General features: G+C 37.1%; 1 long non-coding RNA gene across 1 annotated transcript; it reads left to right on the plus strand.

Annotated features, from left to right (window-relative positions):
* The first annotated feature begins 218 nt into the window (after positions 1-218).
* LOC148224521 (uncharacterized) lies at positions 219-11,558 on the plus strand. The gene is made up of 3 exons (XR_015802921.1): positions 219-808; positions 1,842-1,877; positions 9,551-11,558. It is a non-coding gene; the product is annotated as an uncharacterized LOC148224521 (long non-coding RNA).
* Positions 11,559-13,927: the final 2,369 nt, after the last annotated feature.

Below are 13,927 nucleotides of genomic sequence, written 5' to 3' on the forward strand. Positions count from 1 at the left end.
ATCATCACACTTTCTAATACAAAATGGAAATAGAAGTCAAGAAATGTACACCCAAACATTCCAAAACATCATTTCAGTAATACTTAATAGAATGTGGAATCTTACTGTTGGTGAGAATCCCCAGAACTCTACATACCCATATTTGTATATTGACAAATACAATCTTAATTAACCTTTAGCACAAGAAGCTGATGAAACTACTTTGCCGTGAAATCATATCCTGAATATCTATATTGATTCAGGTAAGCACAGATAATTTTTTCCCTCTTCCTCTTCTAAATTGAAACTAAATTGTGTTTACCCACTATCTATATTCCTTTAGGCAGCTCTCTGGTAAGAATGGGAGTTGTGCTGTAGATTTTTGCCTGCAAGTCAGTCTGGTCAGTCAGACTCCAGAGGAGTTCCAAACTCAAAGAGCCTTCTATTTGTCCTGCTAGTTTTTCCCAGGGCATCACTATCTAAGAAAAAAAACACAGCCTGAGTAACTTTATGTTTCTCTTTCAACATTGAAGTGTGTCTGTAGCTGCACTGGATGATCAGAAAGGGAAGACTGGAAGGAGATGGAAAGGGCTTTAACAAAGCTTCTTGCTCCTTCTCATTTTCTCAGCTCTTCTCTACATTTGAGAGGCACAGCAGTGTGCCAAATGGGTCATCAGGAGAGAAGTTAAAGGGTATCCCTGCTCTTCGTGGCGGTGGCTGCCTCTCTGTAAAGGCTCCTAAACCCCAGACACTTCAGTTTGGGCTCCTTTGTATTCCCAGCGTGCTGCAGGTCTGCAAATCTGAAGTACTTCAATTTGTGCACATGTAGGTAAGATGGAGTGTATCAAAAATTAAATTTTTCTCAGCCTGTCTCTTCTGAACATATCTATTCATCAGCTGTCTGCAGAACACTTCTACATACATTCTGAAAGTGTTGGGCCCTGTAAAAAGTGGAATTGCAGGTGTAATCTCTTTTTTAAAAAATGGAATGGAAAGAATTGGCGTAAGTTTCAGAAATCTGGGCTTCCTTCAACAATACATCTTTGAATTAGATGGTTTGGTACATTTGCTCAGTATTTCCAGATGTTCATCCAGGTGTGCACGTTTCTGTTTAAGCAATAGAAGTGTTGCCACTTCTGACCAGCCCCTGTAATCAGTTCAGTGCTCCATCTGCTGCTGGGTAGTAGCCTGGTATTTTTAAAGCATTCAGTCATTAAGTAGGTGACCCAGGTTCAATTTCTTTTTCTGCTTGACAAAGGGTATTGCCTGTGAAATGTTTTATGTTCATAAAAAAGTGAAGAAGTTTTTGCTCTGTTTTCCTCTTTGAAGCTGTGTCTGTGTGTATAAATGATTGCAAGGGTGCCTGGTCTGAGAAGGGAAAGAGCATAGTGGTGTAACTGCACCTCAGTGCTGAGTAGTGCTGCCTCAGAGAAAGAAGGCTGGAGTGTTGGAATGTTTTTATGTCCAATCATCACTTTATTTTGTCCCAGGATTGGCCCTGGGAGCAGAAATGGATATTTTTCAACTGGCTTGTGAATGAGTGTCTTTGTACTGCCTCTGTACAGAGGTCATTATTTTGAGGTTGCTGAAAGCCCCTATTCACTGCAGTGGGTACCTGCATGGCCACCAGAAGTGCTGGATGTCACAGAGACATGTCATTAGCACTGGGTGTTGCATTACTGAAGCTTTTAGGCATTTAAGCATTAAATTGGTTCCAGTCTGTGATGTCTTTCACTGTATGACTTTTTATTTCTTGCTGTTTCTTCTGTGCTGAAGATAATCCAAATTTGTGACATTGTTTGCTTTCTCCTTCTTACAGGAAATTGTTATTTTCAATCCCTTTTTCTATCTTTCTTTTCCAGCAATAATTATGGCTTACTTGATCAAGATATTCAGAGGTTGGTAGCATGAGTCACTTTTCCTATTCAGTTTCCACAATGTCAAAATGACACTTTCTAAATCTAAACACCTGCCAGTCCTTTGCAGTACCAAAAGCAGCTCTATTCTCCATTCCTACCATTTCCAGTCTCTTTTATGTTAAACCACAATCATATCATCTGCATTCTCTTCATGCAAGTATTTTATTTCACATCAATGTACATCCAACAGGTTACCTCCTCCTGTGCAACCAGTACCTCTAATTGTTAGTGAGAATCCACCCTCTTGTTGCTTTTTTCTGTCTATAATGTAAATCTCGTGCATACAAATATATATATATAAATATATAAATATATATATATAAATATATAAATATAAATATAAATATATATATATGTATATATATCTGCATGACAGATATGGCAAAAAACAAAGCAATGAGTTTCAACATTGAAACTATTATATTGTGTGTTCTCAACACTTTAAGAATTATAACAGCTGGGGATGGAAGGAAAGCTGATGGGTCAGGCTATTTTCTCCTTTCCCACTGCCTGATTGTTCCCAACAATATATTCTTAACATTGCCTGGCCTATTTTTAAATGCAGCTTCTTTTCATACTACTAAAGTCTGAAAAAGTGAGAGACAGATTACTCTTTTATAGCAGAATGACTCTCTTTGACTTAATGACAGTTAAATTTATTTTATTTGAGGTATAGAAGAAGATGAAGTGCATTTCATTTATATAAAGAACTAAAATATGAGTAATATGAAATCTGAACTGAAAAAGGAACTGGTCCAAAGACACTCACAAATTTGTGAATTTTCAGGTTCTGAAAATGGTGTAATGACTTTCTGAAAGACTATTACTTGGCAATTTTTGTTATAACTTCTAGACTCTCAGTCAGATAACTCTTGTACTAAATTACAAATAGGCCAAACACTCAGCTGTTATAAATCCAGTATCCCTGCTGACAGTGCTGTTTGGCCAATTTGCACCAGCTTAGGATCTGTCCTTTTGATCTGGCCATATGTTTTTTGATGATAAGCATCACAAATTAGGAATGGATTTACAGAAAATCTCTTTTTCTGTTTTACATCCCTAAGGATAAATAGGTGAGCACAAACTTTCAAATATTACCAGGTCTTTGGCATTAATGGCTGCTCTTTCAAAATACACTACTCTGTTGCAAACTTTACAGTTTCCTGACTACAGGAAATTATTTTGCAAGTGACTTTTAACAGCTACTGTACTGAGAAATGATACCATCAAAACTAACCGGAAAACCTCATGGGAGCTAAAGTATCAAAAATAGTACTGAGGATGTACCTTGCCTTCTTAGATTTAGCATATAAACATTATCTACTAAGTTTGAATTTTTGTTCTGATTTTATTGGATTCAAACCAGAAAAATCCATATTAGAAATGGAGGAATGGATGAGAAAGATGTGGGAGGAGCAACAAAACTGTTCAAACAACAAAATGAGAGAATCAATAGCAAAGGAAAAGAGCCAGGTCTCCCTGCTGTTGTGTGATGTGCCAGCGGCCTGAAATGACCATATCAACAGAATGAAGTATCCTTCAAAAATGTTGCTTTTTTCAATATTAATCAAGTCTTACATTAATAAAAGAAATAATAGAAAAGATCCACCTAGAACTGAACAACATGAAATACGCAAGATAAAGGAGATATAAAACAAATAGTCTTACTGTGGATTGAGTTTATTTTTTGGGTGTTTAATTTAACATATGTATATCTCAGCATTTTTGAAACCAGATTAATTTAACATGTTGTCAAGCAGGCCACTGCTAAGGGGATAATATCAGAAAGCAAATGGCTCAAATATTTTCTTAACTGGGGGCAGAATTCTGAGCAGCAACCATGTCTAGACTTATGAGAGGGTTGATGGTGCCTGGTACAGAGTGAACTACACTGTCACTATGCAGACCTGATTCTCTCTCTTTTCTGACTGGATACAGGATATTTTGCAGCTGACTCTTGGCACCAGCATTCTAAGGGCTTGCATGCAGGGTTGGGACCTAGTTCAATAGTGCTGCTGTAATTACAAGCTTGCTGCAGGTAGTAGAGTAACATGCTGTTGGCCAAAGTGTATTATAAATGTGTTTCTACAGGTCAAATTTTGGGGTAGAATAATTACATCAGCGTAAGATTAAAAATTAACCCAGCGAGCCAAGTTTGTGAGAAGCTGGACACTGTGTTCATTGCTTTGCTAAGAACTGCTGCTGAGATGGGTGTCAAAAATGTTCCTCAAACGGGAAGACCACAAGATTCCTTCATAATGGAAATTGCTAGGAAACCTAAATAGATGAATGGGTCCTAATTCCCCCTTCACATTCTCAGGGCAAAGTCATATAATACTTAGCAGATAACAGCACATTGTAGAAAAGTATCTTGGTTGTAAAGTAAATGTCAAGAGTCTCAGTATCAAAAAAATAAATTCTTTTATAGCAGTATGGGCAAACATGGGAGCAGAGATGAGGTGGAGAGGGAGGAGTGAATTCTGCACAATGATGGCAGTGTTCACCCTTCACTGATTCAACCTGTACAACTTCCACTTCCCTAACAATCATTTAACATGCAACAGCGACTATATTAACTATTTTTACTATTCCCTACAAAGCCACCCTGGAGGAATGGCACAGCAGACCTGCTAATGCTCTCAACTTCCATGCTTTTAGCTCCATCTTAATTAGGTACTGGAGTGAATGAAATTATTTTGCCATTCCCGTGTCCCAACTTGACAAACTGGGACTTGGCAGTAGCTCAGACTAAGGCGCTCCATGCAGCTATATATGGTATGTGTTAATGATGCTATTAGTAACACATTGCTGAATGTTAACATGTTAGAGCTTGTAGTTTCATCTCTCCATGGAAGCGACTTGATTAATGTTAGAACTTTTTAACAAAGGTATAATTTCTGTGCCACTGTTTTATATCATCAAAGAAAGAGGCATAATCTTTACGCTGAGTATTATTATGTTTAATTAAAAAGGCTGTGCCAGGCTCTGTACTCCCCTATCCACTCACACACATATAGTGTTTTGCTTGTTTTTTGAAAAGGGTGCTGTGATTTGAGGGGCTATTGGTCACCTTAGTGAGAGCCCTAATGCCTGGTCTGCTGAGGGCTGACAGATACATAACAGTATAGTGGTTGAAGGGTGATATGTCCAGTCAGTGATATGTCACTTCAAGACATCTGCAGACCTAGTAATTTTAAATGAAAGCTTGTCAATGGAACAACTAAAAAAGACCTTCTAATGAGAATAGTGACACAATGGGGACGCATTCATCAAGGAATTAGCAGGTAGGATGTTTTTTAGAAGAGAAGATTGTTAATGATTAAATGGCAATCCTACTAATTAAAAGTCAAATGGAGATAAATAAGGGATAACTCCCATGATAATTGCCAAATTTATATATTTAGAGAAACCTAGCACACCATAAATATTAAATTGGGCTGTTATCTGCAGTGTATTTGTGCCAGGGATCCATAAATACAGACATTAGGGACTAATCACTAGAATTTTTCATTATTTATCTTCCACATTTTAAGAAATAAAAAAGTTATGTATTCAGTAAACCACAAAGAGAACATGTTTCTTGATTTTTGGGGTTTTTTGGGGGGGTTGGGGGTGTTTGTTTCTTTTGTATTTGTTTGTTGGTTTGTTTATTTAATGAATCTTTTGAGAGAAGAAAAGAAAGAATAATGCAGTGGGAATGTACAAACCAGAGGAGATCTCAGCTGTGAGAAAATCTTTCAAGACAAAGCTTGGTTTTTCATTTCTTCTGAGCATTAACCTCCTATTAAGTACACTAGTTTATGTCAATGTGTAGCTTCATTGACTTCAATTAGGCTGTCTCAGACACCCACCCTGCTGAGAGAGCAACAACACACTTTAAAAAAAACCAAATCGTCCGACACAGAAATGCAGAGAGAATAGTGAATTGGGTCATTTGTCTAATTTTAGTTATTAGTCCTGTCTTGTACCTTATGTAATCATTTATGTAAAAAAAAGTACCTAAAGGCCTTTTTAGAGCCTGTGGTATTGCTACTGATATTAATGCAGCTGTTTTATGTTCATTTTTGCAAGATTGAATGTGTATTATGTGCACAATTTTATGCACAGTTGGCTTCACTGGACCAGGATCTTGCTCTGCACAGGGCCTGGGACTGTTGTCTTCTTGGCTCACTTGGTGTAGCTGAAAAACTGAACAGCTTGAGAAAGTGGGTCTTACCTACAAGACTCTCAAGTATTCTGGGAAATCAGAGGAGAGGATGGTGTCAGTTATGCATCAGTACAGAATCTGTAAAGAAGTTTAATTTATTGGAAGCTGAAAGCTCATTTGGAAACCTCCATGGTGAATTGTGCCACGGACAAGTCAGACTGTCCCATCTGGATTATTCCTGGATATGCTTTGGTTTGGCTAGATTGTTTTTGATCCGCCAGATGCTTGAGTTCCCATAACAAAGACAAAGTGTGGGAGACATTCAGCAGCTTGACACTGAGGTACTGACAAAGAAATACAGCTACTGACAATTGGCAGAGCTTTGCTCCGTATCCCTGCTGTCAGTCTTGTAGTAATCCTCTTTGGCATTTTGACTACTGAAAAGGGATAATATTTTTCCTTATATTGGATATTATATAGAAGCTAGTAGTTCTAAACAGTTAAAATACAGCTATGAAGTACCAAGAATTACTTGAGGGGAGCACTAGATGTCTATTGCATGCTAAGCCATTCTATCTTTTTGAAGCACGCCAAGTAAACATGCTGCAATACCATTCACACGGTCTCACAGAGGTTGTAGGCAGAAGTGATATTCTGCAAGCTGAGATCCTGACTCCTTTCTGAATTCCAGTAGTTTAGAACGGGTAAAAGCCCTGCAAGTTTGTGAAGTCACACACTCAATACATGAGGCCAAGAGTAAAAATAAGACCCCTGACCTCTCCCTTCTTCCTCCTTTAGATACTTTTCTCTGTAACAGTGGGTAAAATGCAGGAGTGGAATGCCATTGCTATTAAGTGAAAAATGAGCTTTTACAGTTAGCCATGAAAATGAAAGTAATAATTAAATCTTCATATAACTTTAGGTTGTATTGCAAGTGCTTAGCTGAAAAATTCGTCTTTAACTCATGGCCCGCAGCAATCACATCTGTTATATTTTAGGAACAGAAAGCTAATGAGGTGGAATCTGGAGTACTGAGCTTAATTGGGCTTGTTTTGATTAAGTGTATGTGCTGGGAATATTTTACACACTAGTATAAATTGCAAAACAGTCAATATAAACCACAAAATTTGCAAAATCCATTGTGGGTAGTGTCATACTGTTTCCAATAAACAATAAAAGGCAGAAAGAAAATATCTGAGGTTTTTATTAAAAAAAAAAAGTGCTTTAATTTGCTTAATTAGTGGCTTTCCACAGTTGTAAGTGCATTTCTCTCTTGTTCACATACAGGCAAATACACACACAGAGAAAAACAAAAATGTGCTGTATATTATAAAATTGTAACAGCTTGTCTTTGGGCTGAGTAGATTAGGTCTGACTGGAAAAGCCATTTAAAACTGCATAATCTTTATACAAGCATGAAAAGTTGACATATCCTTCATATATTACATATTTAGCAGAAATAATAATATTTTACAGCAGTTTTAAAAACATATGTTTCAAGGGGGAGATAGTATGTGGAGTTTTTCTCCTGCCAGTCCTTATCACTTTGGGCCATACTCTTAGATAATGTAAACCTACACAACTTCATTGGCTCTACCACATTTTGCTGATCTACTCAATTTAGATCTGATCTCTCAAGTTCCCATGTGTATTCAAAGCTTAGGAGTTGGGGAAGAAAAAGAATACTATATTTTAGCAACATTATAAATGGATTTTTTAAATGGATTTTTCTCTACAGTAAAAAAATGTTACAGTCTGAATGTCTGATATTATCCTATCATCCATAACTAGAAACAGAGGCTGACTCTTCAAAGTAAATTACACATGAATGAAAACTGTTTCTGTTTAGATTGTAGTCAAAACCACATCAACAACAACAAAAAAATTGTCAACTGCTTTCATTAGTAGCTCTCAAAACAGCTTCCAAGAAAAGAAAAATGCCTCCATCTTTGCACACAAGGGATGTAAAACACCAAGAACTGGCTTGCAGAAAGCCAGTGCCAGAAGTCCCTGAGTGTTGATAATCTGTCCAGTGGCCACCTTAACTGTCATAGTCTAAGGAAACTGACATAAACCACATGATATGGGGCATTTGACTGTTGAATCTTCCTCTGGCTCGGTGTATTTAGGGTTACAGTGCTGACATTTTTATAGAGGTCACATATTTCATACCCAGACATGGCCATCTCACGTTGAGCCCTTTCAGCTAGTAGATATTTTCCGCCAACCCCAAATCCAAACTGAAAATTTAGGCTGAGATTTTCAAAGTTTTTAAATTCCCATGGGATTTATTTATCAGGTTTTTCTATTCCTTTTAGGGTCTTTGCTCAATGAATGTTTCATGATAATTGACTCATATCTAAGAAAATGTCAAGAGCTAATAAATTAATTTTAACTCCTTACTGGCTTCATATAATTCAAAACATTTAGCCTGAGATACCGTTATTGCTAGGAAAAGGAGACATTTCTTCAGATGAGTCTAAATAATTCCTGACCTCTCAGTATTCATGCTGGCTCTTCTATTCAGGTAACGGTGGTAAATGCAGTGAACATGGAAGGCACACTGAGTTTAAGGACAAATACTCTGCAGCCCTCCAGGAAAATCATGATAGTAATTTTTTAACAGGTTGGACTTAATTCTTCTGTCAAATGAAAATCTCACTGGTGAATTGCTGCTCCTTCCAGTGAGGAAGGAGAATGATATAGGAGCACACATAGACCTCCTATATACCAGTAACACAAGCTAAGGGACTGACTGAACTAACAAGAGACAAAGTACAATATTCAGGTTAGGTCTTGATGGAGCAAGGCCTTCACTCTTGAAAAAAAAATCTAACACCCAGAGTTATTCAGGGCTTTGGCTTTAGAATTTGTTCAGAAGAGTGCTCTGCTCATTGTGACCCCTCACACTGTATTGTCCAATTGGTTCAATAATGACTCTGAGGAATGAGAGACACCTACCCTATTATTGGCTCCACCTCCTGGGGTTTCCCTGAAAGGGGTTTTCATTCAAGTCTGGTCTAGAGTAACATATGCAATTACACTTGGAAGAATGAAAATGTGAAGAGGGCAGCCACTGCAGCTTCAGGTTGTGAGACGATTGCTGGCTGTGATTAGGAAGATACCCCTCCTCCTAAATGAAATATAATAGTGTTCATATCTGAGGATTCAGGACTGGCCATAGTCAAAGATAGCCTTGTGACAGTTCATACAGTCTTAGATTTCCCTCCTCTTAGCCTTTCAAAATGAAAAAAAAGGAATTTTTTACCTTCTTATTGAAAAACAAATTGTGGTAAAGGGGAAATAAATTTTAACACTCTGCCATTCTTCTGCCCAAACTTGTGCTACAACTTCTTCCTTTGAAAGTCATTTGAATGTTCCTTTTTTCTTTCTTTTTTTTTTTCTTTGCATAGACAGTGTTTTATGTTTCTAATATTTGATATAAAAATTCTGAATTAATTTCACTGTATTGAGCCTACTAAATATGATTTCTTTTTTTAAGCAGGTTGCTCTTGTGAAAGACTGTGGTCTCTAAGGATTGTCTGTCAGTCACCTCATAAAATAAAGGTTATTATTATTATCAGTGACGAACAATAGCTGATGACTTCAAATTGAAGAAAGGTCAAGAGACTAATCACTGATATGCTTTCAGCAGCTATCTTTTCTAGTCAGGACTTAAGCGATTGTTAAAGGCATGTTTTTCAGCTTTAAAATTTCTTCTGTTATTTCCTCATTGTCTGTATACGTGCATGAAATGTTCACACGAATCCATCTCGGGTCTTTTTGTATAAGTCAAGTTGCACTCAAGTAAATGAACAGAAAAGCACAATCATTTCAGAATCTGGAGTATGAATACTTGTGGCCTTCATGAATTGTGTCAGAGGGGAGAGAGTGGGTGAGGAATCCTTTTCTCTGTTAGCAGATACCATGCTTGTGTCATCCCTGAGCAAATTTAAATTCTTTGGCACAGTTCTTACACCAGCTTAAGAACTGTTACTCTTCTTCTGGAATGCTTCTTCTACCCAATCCACTTAAGAGCATGGGATACACTGTGGCTCCTTCTTGAGACCTTTGTTTTAGAATTCATGGACTCTAAAACCAGACCAGGTTTTCTGGAGGTACATCCCCATTCTTTTGATCTTGCAAACTATGGAGTTTCAGTAATTTATGAGGCTGTTCAGATCTGGGAGTCTGAACAGAGCTGGTGGGACGTGCTGCCTTTGCTCAAAATTCAGTTAAAGCCTGAGAAGTTTATGTAGGTCAACTGTGCCTTCTTTCAAACTGAAGAAGCTGGCCATGCTTGGAATGTGTAATGTAGGTGGAGACACAGCCTGAGAGACACACAGAGAGCTCTTCAACCAAAGGCTGGTATCAGCTGAATCCCTTCACTGTTCTTGAATGTGATGTTAGAACTACTGAACAAGTCATTGTTGGTAAATGACTGTCTGAAATAGTCTGTTTCCTCACTATAGATTTAAAGGAAAATATTACAGCAAGAGAAAAAGAAGGTGAAATTGATTTCATTTAACAGCAACCTTCCAGCCTCGCCTCATGTCTCACTCAAATAACCTTTGTAACTAATTATAGTGGAGCTTGAAAATAAAGCACTTCTAGGCTAAAGGATTTTATAAGTCATCAAAATTATCCATTGCTCAGTATAGCCAAAATCCTATATGCTATTATGTTCTTGTGCCAGTGAGGCTGCCTGCAATGCCTCTATAGAGCTATGAGAGGAACAAAAGGCAAACTTTGGTATCATCAAACAATATATTGATGTCCAAAGACATTATGGTAGGCTGAGAAATCAATAATTTCTAAGTGATTTCTTTTTTTACTTTGTATTAAATTCGGAATTATTGTAATAATAGATGATTTTCCTCCTTTTTCAGGTGTGGCAACATATCTGGACAGTCAACTTCATGCACGATCCTGCCATATTATGCGTTTTGGGTTTTTTTTTTCCTTTCTGTCCCTTAAGAGTTTAGAAGCATACATTAACATTTGTAGGCTATACTGTCTGATGCAGATTTCAACTAAAATAGCCTTATCTGTCCCCCTCTCCATTTGTCTTAGTTTGGATGACTTTTTTAATCCTTTGGAGTCAAGATTTAAAGATTGTTTACATTAAAGGGACTTGTCATTCTTTAAAAAAAGGAGCCTGGATTCCTTTCTCTGTCAATTCCCAGATGATCTGTGTCTTGCACTTATATATCTTAGCCTCTTTTTCTGTCAGGGTACTTCCTTTACTCTAAATATAACATCCCAAATAGGTTTTTATTGTATTCTTTTTTTTTTTTTTTCCTTTAAACTTTCAGGATAGTAAATGCTCCGTGCACATTGCTGTAGGGAGAATTTTGTTTCTTATGTTTAGTGACCTTCACCATATAGTACAAGGTCTATCTGTTTACTTACTTGGGATTTCTTCAAATCAATAGCTCCCAACTGCAGACCATGCACCATTAGTGATTCATGAAGCACTTGCTGGAGGTCTATAGAGAACTGCCTAGCAAAGCACAGGATCCTCTGCATTTCCATCTGCTACTTCCATTAAAATCAGCTAAAATTATATTAAATAGTTTCTGAATGCCACTATTCAGAGAAGGCATTTGCTGCTGTTACACCAGGCTGGTATCTAGTTGTGAAATATTCCATGTGTGACTTAATAGAGACTGAAAGCAGGAGTCAGGGGGTTGAAATGTGACCCACACCCCAGAACAGTTTAAGAACACTTGTTCTTCACAACTTCTGTGCCTCAGCTATAATCCTGATTGGCCTGTATGGAATATCCTTTGGAGTCAAATCAGTTTTATGATTTCTAAACTCTGATGGATTTAATTTGCTGCAAATCTTTCCAGAGATTATGATACTTTGTACAGCATACCTATAAATAAGTTCTATGACAGCCTCATTAATCAGGCTACATTTTAAAAGCATTAGCCTTTTTCCCCTCTGTTGAATCCACAGCTTATCTTTCCCCAATTATAATTAGTGTTCATTAAAAGCAGTACTTCTTTTTCAAACTAGAATTACACTGGGCCTGATGCAGACTTCCTTCATCCCCCAGCTGATGAACCCCAGTATTGAAGAGGTGTTTGAAAACTTGGCTCCACATTAGCAAATTACAAATGAACTGTTTTAAACAGGGTAAGCCTAAAGAGATCAGTCACAGTGCTGTAAAGCTTGCTCTTGATATTTTTAACTTCAAGATGCCTAGTCCTGGAAATGGAGCATTAATTGGGCCACCTATTTACCTTGAGGAAAGTAGGTGACACAAACAGAAAGATCAAACGCCAGCCTCCCTGAAAAAAAACCCATGTAAAATTGGTCAGCACATAGAAACCTTGCCCTTCCTAATCATGAAAGAATTTTTTCTTTTCTTTTTTTTTTTTTTTTTTTTTTTTTTTAACATATATAGTGGCAAAAATGACCCCACTCTGGACAAGCAGGAAACTTTGTAGTTTGGATTTTGGACACAGTGAGGTAAAGAATTTAAAGCAAGGACTTGACAAGAAAATTTTGAGAAAGACAAATTTTTTAAAAAAATCTGTTCTTTCAGTGCAGCTGAAAGGGATAAACGGTACAGGATAGGAGCTTGAGAATATTAATATGCCTTGCACCACTACTGTTATGAAAAGCATTATGTTGCATAGAAATCATTCTAAACTCATCTCTCTATTTCTCTCTGCCTCCAGTGGAGGACAGATATTGTCACAGACTGAATCATACGGGATGTTTTTGGATGAACTGCTTGCAGAGGTGCTTGACTCCATCAATAGCAAAGAGACTTAAGTCAAATAAGAAGGTGGTTTATTTCTAGATATTCTATGTAAGAAGAATCCAATCACAGATTTGAAAACATTAAGGTACTTTAGAGGAGGATCTACCTGACTTTGACTGGGAACTTTGACATCAGATTAGTTTCTCACTTCCCACCAAAACATCAAGACACATGCAGAAGTATATGATCAGGGAATTCAGATACTTTTGGAAGTCAGGAAGAAGACAAATGGATGTTTTCAGGATCCTAGTGTTGAACCTGAATAGGTCAAATTTATTTATACTCTTTTTAATATTTTGCGTTTTCTGTATCTGCCCAATGGTACCAATGTCACAAAAACAGATTCTTCTTTGAATGTCTCAGAGTACATCCAGGTCTTGAAACTTTTTTGTGATAATAATATGAAATAGAACTGGAAAAAGTTTTAAATATATATATATATAAAATATATATTTAAATATATTAATCTTTGTGTGGTGAATTTTGAGGAGGAAAAGAGAAATTTGCAGTTTCTCGGTTGGTAGAAATACAGCACAGTGTATCACACAACAGTATCACTCTATCAGTGACCAGAATTTGTGAAAAACCAATGAAGGATACTGAAAGGCATTTCCCACCACTGGAAATAAAGTTAAGGTAACTTTCACACTCATTTTCCCTTCCTTTTATATCTTAACATATCCACAGCTGTAACACACTTCTCTTTAGTTAACAAATGACCAACCTTGATGATAAGTTCTGATGTCCAGTACCATTATGTCTTCACCTAGCCCAAAATCTGTAGTCTCCTGTCAGGTGCATGCTCCACTGGACTCTATTTCATACTTGTCAGGGAAAGCAAATAGTACTTGTATCCCTCTTCTTTTTCTTGACTGGCAGGGCAAATAATGAACAGGATGCTAGAACTCAGGTGTGATGAAGACCAGTGGCTACAACTGAAAAGGAAACTGTGAAATGTGTTCATCTGGAAATCTGGCTTATAGGTGTCCCTTCTCTCACCCCATCACATCAAGTTGTGAAAAGGTTAGGTGATACTGTGAGAAACAATTGAACAAGAAGATTAAAACTCTCTCTAAAGAAAAGGATTTTGTATCTCTTTAACAG

Source organism: Sturnus vulgaris, chromosome 3 (assembly GCF_052056855.1).
Source record: "Sturnus vulgaris isolate bStuVul1 chromosome 3, bStuVul1.hap1, whole genome shotgun sequence".
In the NCBI taxonomy this organism is placed as follows: Eukaryota; Metazoa; Chordata; class Aves; order Passeriformes; family Sturnidae; genus Sturnus; species Sturnus vulgaris.